Below are 7296 nucleotides of genomic sequence, written 5' to 3'. Positions count from 1 at the left end.
CCCAGACCAACTTTAGTTACTGAGATTCGGAGTTTTCTCGGCTTGGCTGGTTATTATCGTCGCTTCGTGGAGGGTTTCTCGTCTATTGCATCGCCTATGACTAAATTGACCCAGAAAGGTGCTCCGTTCAGGTGGTCGGATGAATGTAAAGAGAGCTTTCAGAAGCTCAAGACAGCTTTGACTACAGCTCCAGTATTGGTGTTGCCTACAGGTTCAGAATCTTATATTGTGTATTGTGACGCGTCGCATATTGGTCTCGGCGCAGTGCTTATGCAAAACGGTAGGGTGATTGCCTATGCGTCCAGACAGTTAAAGCTACATGAGAAGAATTATTTGGTCCACGATCTTGAGTTAGCATCTATTATTCATGCCTTAAAATCTTGGCGGCATTACTTGTACGGTGTTCAGTGTGAGGTATATACCGATCATCGGAGTCTACAACATTTGTTTAAATAGAAGGATCTTAATTTGCGGCAACGAAGGTGGTTAGAGTTGCTTAAGGATTATGATATCACCATTCTCTATCATCCCAAAAAGACAAATGTAGTGGCTGATGCCTTGATTCGTAAGGCGAAGAGTAAGGGAAGCTTAGCATACTTACCGGTAGCAGAGAGGCCTTTAGCATTGGATGTTCAGGCCTTGGCCAACCAGTTTGTTAGATTGAATGTTTCCGAGCCGAATCAAGTTTTGGCTTGTGTGGTTTCTCGGTCTTCTTTATATGATCGCATCAGAGAGCGCCAGTATGATGATCCACATCTGCTTGTCCTTAAGGACACAATTCAGCACGGTGATGCCAAGGAAGTCACTATTGGAGATGACGGTGTATTACGGATGCAGGGCAGGCTATGTGTGCCTAATGTAGATGGTTTGCGTGAGCTAATTCTCCAAGAAGCTCACAGTGCGAAGATATATCAGGATTTGAGGCAGCACTATTGGTGGAGGCGAATGAAGAAAGACAGACTTTGGTTTGTAGCTCGGTGTTTAAATTGTCAACAGGTAAAGTACGAGCATCAGATAACGGGCAGATTACTACAGAGACTTGAAATTTCGGAGTGGAAATGGGAGCGTATTACCATGGACTTCGAAGTTGGACTTCCACAGACTTTGAGGAAGTTTGATGCGGTTTGGGTGATTGTAGATCGTATGACTATGTCGGCGCATTTTATTCCTGTTGGTACTAATTATTCTTCGGAGCGGTCGGCTGAGATTTATATCCGCGAGATTGTTTGCCTACACGGTGTGCCAGTGTCCATCATTTCAGATCAGGGCATGTAGTTTACATCACAGTTTTGGAGAGCAATGCAGCGAGAATTGGGCACACGGGTTTAGTTGAGTACATCATTTTACCCTTAGACGGACGGACAGTCCGAGCGCACTATTCAGATATTAGAGGATATGCTACGTGCTTGTGTCATTGATTTTGGGGGTTCTTGGGATCAATTTCTGCCACTCGCGGAGTTTGCTTATAATAACAGCTACCAATCGAGTATTCAGATGGCTCCGTATGAGACTTTATATGGGAGACAGTGCCGGTCTCCAGTGGGTTGGTTTGAGCCGGGTGAGGCTAGGCTATTGGGTACTGACTTGGTTCAGGATGCTTTAGAGAAGGTCAAAGTGATTCAGGAATGGCTTCGCACGGCACAGTCTAGACAGAAGAGTTATGCCGACAGGAAGGTTCGTGATATTGTTCACATGGTTGGGGAGAAGGTTCTACTCAAGATTTCACTCGTGAAGGGTGTGTTGAGGTTCGGGGAGAAGGGCAAGTTGAGGCCTCGGTATATTGGGCCTTTTGAGATACGTAAGAAGATTGGAGAGGTGGCTTATGAACTTGCTTTGCCACCTAATCTATCAGGTGTTCATCCAATTTCCATATATCCATGCTCCAAAAGTATGTCGGGGATCCGTCTCATATTCTGGATTTCAGTACAGTACAGTTGGGCGGTAATTTGACTTATGATGTGGAGCCGGTGGGTATTTTATACCGGCAGGTTTGAAAGCTAAGGTCAAAGAGCATAGCATCAGTGAAGGTGCAGTGGAGAGGCCAGCCAGTCAAAGAAGCTACTTGGAAGATTGAGCAGGAGATGCGGAGAAAATATCCACACTTATTTGAGACTCCAGGTATTATTCTAAACTCATTCGAGGACGAATATTTGTATAAGAGGGGGAGAATGTAACGACCCGGTCGGTCGTTTTGAGTATTATAATCCCGTTTCTCCATTTACTGCTCAATTTATACTTTACAGTTATTTTATGACTTACCGAGTTAGTTGGTTTGGGTCCGGAAAGAGTTCGGAGTGAAACGAGACACTTAGTCTCATAATTGAAAATTTAAGTTAGAAAAGTTGACTGGATATGGACTTATGTGTAAACGGCTTCGGATTTAAATTTTTATGATTCCGATAGCTCCGTATGGTGATTTTGGACTTAAGAGCGTCTCCGAAAAATTATTTAGAGGTCCGTAGTGGAATTAGGCTTGAAATGCCAAAAGTTGAATTTTTGGAAAGTTTGACCGGGGGTTGACTTTTTGATATCGGGGTCGGAATCCGATTCTGAAAATTTGAATACCTCTGTTATGTCATTTATGACTTGTGTACAAAATTTGAGGTCAATCGAACATTATTTGATAGGTTCCGGCGTCGTTTGTAGAAATTGAAAATTTCAAAATCCATTAGGCTTGAATTGGGGTATGATTCATGGTTTTAGTGTTTTTTGAGGTGATTTGAAGGTTCAACTAAGTTCGTATGATGTTTTAGGACTTATTGGTATATTTGGTTGAGGTCCCGGGGGCCTAGGGTGAGTTTCGAATGGTTAACGGATCAAATTCGGACTTAGAAGAAGAAGCTAAAGTTTCTGCCATCTGATGCAATCACACCTGCGGAAATTCTATCGCAGGTGCGAGCTCGCAGAAGCGAGCCTGGCAAGCACAGATACGGGCAGAGAGTTGTGAGGTAGTGGTCGCAGGTGCGAGGGAAATTCTGCACCTGCGATGAGCGTAGATGCGGTCCCTTGATCGCAGAAGCAGAGGCAGGCTTAAGTGATCTTTTCGCAGAAGCCGACCTTTGATCGCAGATGCGGAAATGGAGCCGCATGTGCGAAACTCCTGGTCAGAATGTTAAAAACAGAGGAGTCCAAGATTTTGTCATTTTTGACATTTCCAAAAGCGGGTGAGGCGAGTTTTGAGCGAGAAATCACGGGAAAGGTTTGAGGTAAGTCCCTTGTGATCTTTTCCACCCCATAATATTGAATTATCATCGAATAATCCGACTCGATTACATGTTTTTGAGGTGTAAATTAGGGATTTGAACTTAGGGATTTGGAAATAAGATTGGGTGACTTAGAGGTCGAGTTGAGGTCGGATTTTGGTAAAATTAGTATGGGTAGACTGATGGTGGAATGGGCTTTCGGATTTTATAACTTTTGTCGGGTTCTGAGACGTGGGACCCACGGGCAATTTTTAGAGTGTAATTTCGGATTTTTATGGAAAACCTGCATTTTCTTATGGAATTAATTCTAATAAATTTTATTGACTGAAACAAATTATTTGTGACTAGATAAGAGGCATTTGGAGGCCGATTTACGAGGCAAAGGCATAGCAGAGTAAAGAATTTCACGTTTTGAGGTAAGTAACAGTTATAAATCTTGTTCTGAGGGTATGAAACCCCGAATTTTTGTGTCATGTGATTATTTTGGAGGTGACGCACATGCTAGGTGATGGGCGTGTGGGCATGCACCGAGGGGATTATGACTTGGTCCGTCTCGTGAAACTGTAAAGTTGAATAACTTGTTGTTAGCTATATGCTCTCTATGAGTTGAAGAAATTTAACTGTAAATCATGTTAAAAATCATGCTTAGGCTATGTGATGGTATTTTTGGGACCCACAGAGGTCGCATACTTGTTGAATTATTTGCTAATTATTGTCTTGTACTCATTCATGATTTTACTTGCGTATCATAGCTCAGTCTTTCTTGATATTTGTTGATATACTTTATTATCTTTCTTTGGGCTGATCTTTGTAATTTTCGAGAGCCCGAGAGACTAGAGAGGTTGAGGACTGAGTAAGGCCGAGGGCCTGTCGGTGAGGTAAATATATTATGGCACGTGAGTTGTCCGTGCAGGATATTATAGCACGTGAGTTGTCCGTGCAACACGTGAGTTGTCCGTGCAGATTATTGCTCTTGGATTGTAGGAGCCCCTACGGAGTCTGTACACCCCCAGTGAGCACGGGTACCCATTGAGTGTGAGTGTTGTGGGCCTAGTGGTTGAGTTGTTATGACGAGTGGAGTGACTGTTGCCCTGAGAGGCTGTATTTATTTTTCATTTGTTGTTGCACTTAGTTGCTATTTGTCATTGTTGTGAAATTCTTTGAAAGATTTTATATCCGGATTACATGAACTTGAACTGTATAAATTGATTTGAATTAAATTGCTGGATTTGAAAGCATGTCTATTCTCTGTTGGAATTATTGAAAATGAACTATAACTGTGTAGCTCGTCACTATCTTCAATTCCTTATTTATTATTGTTACTTGCTGGGTTGGTTATACTCATACTACACCCCACACTTCTTGTGCAGATCCAGGTGCTTCTGGACATAGCGGGTGTTGATTCTCTCGCACAGTTAATTTTTCGGAGATTCAGAGGTAGCTGCCGTATTTCGTAGACCTTGTCTCTCCTACTCTATCTCCTTCGTTACTGTATTTGTTCTTAGACTATTATAGACCGTTTTCTTTTGACTTGTATCCATATTAGATGCTCATGTTCTTAGTGACACCAGGTTTTGGGGAGTGTTCGTATCAGTATTTGTGGGATTTTGTATTGTATTTAAATATTATATTTTCAAACTTAAAAGAAAATTATGGTTTATTGAGATTATCGGCTCGCCTAGCATCGAGATAGGCGCTATCACGACAGGTTGAGATTTTGGGTCGTGACAGACCACAAGAACTTAAATGACAAAAAGTGAGAATTTCTTATTGCTTAAATCTCTAAAGTAGAATATTTGGTTTGGAGAATAGCCAAAATATAATTAAGGTTGTGTGTTTAAGCTAACCGACGGCCATTTAAAAATTCAAATGGGTTAGTTACTAAAAGAAAAAACACACCCTTTAGTAAAGTCACTTCAAATGGTTTCCTTCTTTTCCTTTTAAAAAATATTATTATTAAATAATCTTTTTCAGGTTTTTATGAAATTATTATTTTGGTTCTTTAATTTTTTTCAAATATTGTTCTATTTAAATTCAAGAATTAACAACAAGTTCCTACAAGACGTAGAGTCAATCCAATATGTCTATAAATTCTATCTATATAATTCAGTTCATCTTAATGTAATTAAAACATTGATAATGAAAAATATAAATATATAAGTCTAAAAGGGTATTTTGGTTCTTTAAACTTTTTCAAATATTTTTCTATTTAAATTCAAGAATTAACAACAAGTTCCTACAAGATGAAGAGTCAATTCAATATGTCTATAAATTCTATTTATATAATTCAGTTCATCCTAATGTAATTAAAACATTGATAATGAAAACTCAAGCATAATGCAATGCGAATGATTAAACCTAATATCATTAAATCCTTTAAAATAAGCATATTGCTATAAATATTTGGTAACTTAATCGATTCAAGTCTTTTTAATTTTCATATGATTGTTTATAAGCTAGCAGAAACTTCTATACGTTGTATTTGTTCAATATTTGATAATGTTTGAAGTACTTTGTCCTTTATGAGAATATTCATAATTTAAAATATTTTGATGAAACACAACATAATGATAAATTACAATAGTAGCAACACGAATACATAATCGTTAATTATATATATATATATCTTCTAATTTTGAATTATACTCTAAAATCCTTCTAAATATTTGGATCCTTGAACAAAAAAAAATGTGATATTTTATATGCTCTATAAATTTATCTAAAAAAAAGGTATGATGAAAGATAATATTTTTCTCTATTAACGATTGATAATTTTTTTTGAGAGAAAGTACTGCCATCTATCATTTATTAGCGATAATAAAGAAGCATCATATAATGTTTAATATTAAGAAGACTACGTTTTTCACATACCTCCATAAAACCTCAGTAGATCTTACTATTCCAATTGCTAGGACAAAGTAGTAGTACTACTGATAAACCTACAAGCTCCAGTTTCCGAACTTTTTCCTAGTATTAGTACTCAAGTTTTTCCTTTTCTTCTTCATCCCCGTTCACATGTTTTTTTTTATAAAAATTGTACGGGGCGTTCAATTTGGCTGCCCCCATTTAATCTTATACTCATGTTTACCCAAAATAATGGATAGAGTTGAATTTATACGTAGTTCCGAGAATATGTGGCGTAACTTAATACAAATTATAAGGATAAATAGAAATGTAAATATGGATTGCAGAGAATACGAAGTAGATAAGGTTGTAAGGAAAAATGAATCTTAGGACTTAATAAATAGAATCAATTTGAGAAATCTGAAAGAACGATTCTTTACCGTGGAAGAATATAGCGTTTTTATTACAGTGTAAGCCTGAGGAAAAAACTTGTCCTACAGAAATGGTAACCAAGCCCTCTTATAGTGGAGAGATTTGGCTCTAAGCATAACAAAATAAACATTCAGTAGAAGACTCATGATAAGTCAGCTTTTTCACAATTTCTGCCAAGATTCTCTCTAGTAGGATTGCAACGGTTTTTATCTGCGAGCTCGATTTTTCTTAGAGCCCTCAATTTTGGTTTGAGCTCGATCTCGACTCGAGCTCTTGATCTTGGTTCAAGCCCGATCCTGGCTCGAGCTCTCGAATTGATTCGAGGCCAATGTTGGTTGGTCTCTGGATTATAAGCATGATAGATCTACTCTGCATCATGGTTCGATTTGGATTCGAGCTTGATAATGATATCGAACTCGACACGGATCGGCCCCCCCGGGTTCGAGGTTAGTTTATTCCACCTTCGGGATCTTACTTCGATAGATCATCGTTCGAACTCGATCGAACGAGCGAAGGCCGAAATCTATTTCGACCGTATACAGATAGTCCCCTCGTTTCTCAGAAAGAATGTGGTGAGAAACGATATGATTTTTTAATGGCTCGATCAAATTATAACCTGACGTTTCCATCGGGTTCGACCATGACGTGTCTGGTAGTTGTCCCGTCGATTTAGTCTTTCAAGGCATTTAATGTATGTCAAGCGGTGGTCGGCCATCGCTGATACTGAACCGCCATCGCTTGAACCTATAAATAACCTTTTCTTTTATCCTTTACCACTTTCACATCTTTTATCTTCCAAATTTCCCAAGTCCTTCTT

This window comes from Nicotiana tabacum, chromosome 2, assembly GCF_000715075.1.
Source record: "Nicotiana tabacum cultivar K326 chromosome 2, ASM71507v2, whole genome shotgun sequence".
Classification (NCBI taxonomy): Eukaryota; Viridiplantae; Streptophyta; class Magnoliopsida; order Solanales; family Solanaceae; genus Nicotiana; species Nicotiana tabacum.
Note: the sequence above shows the minus strand (reverse complement) of the source record.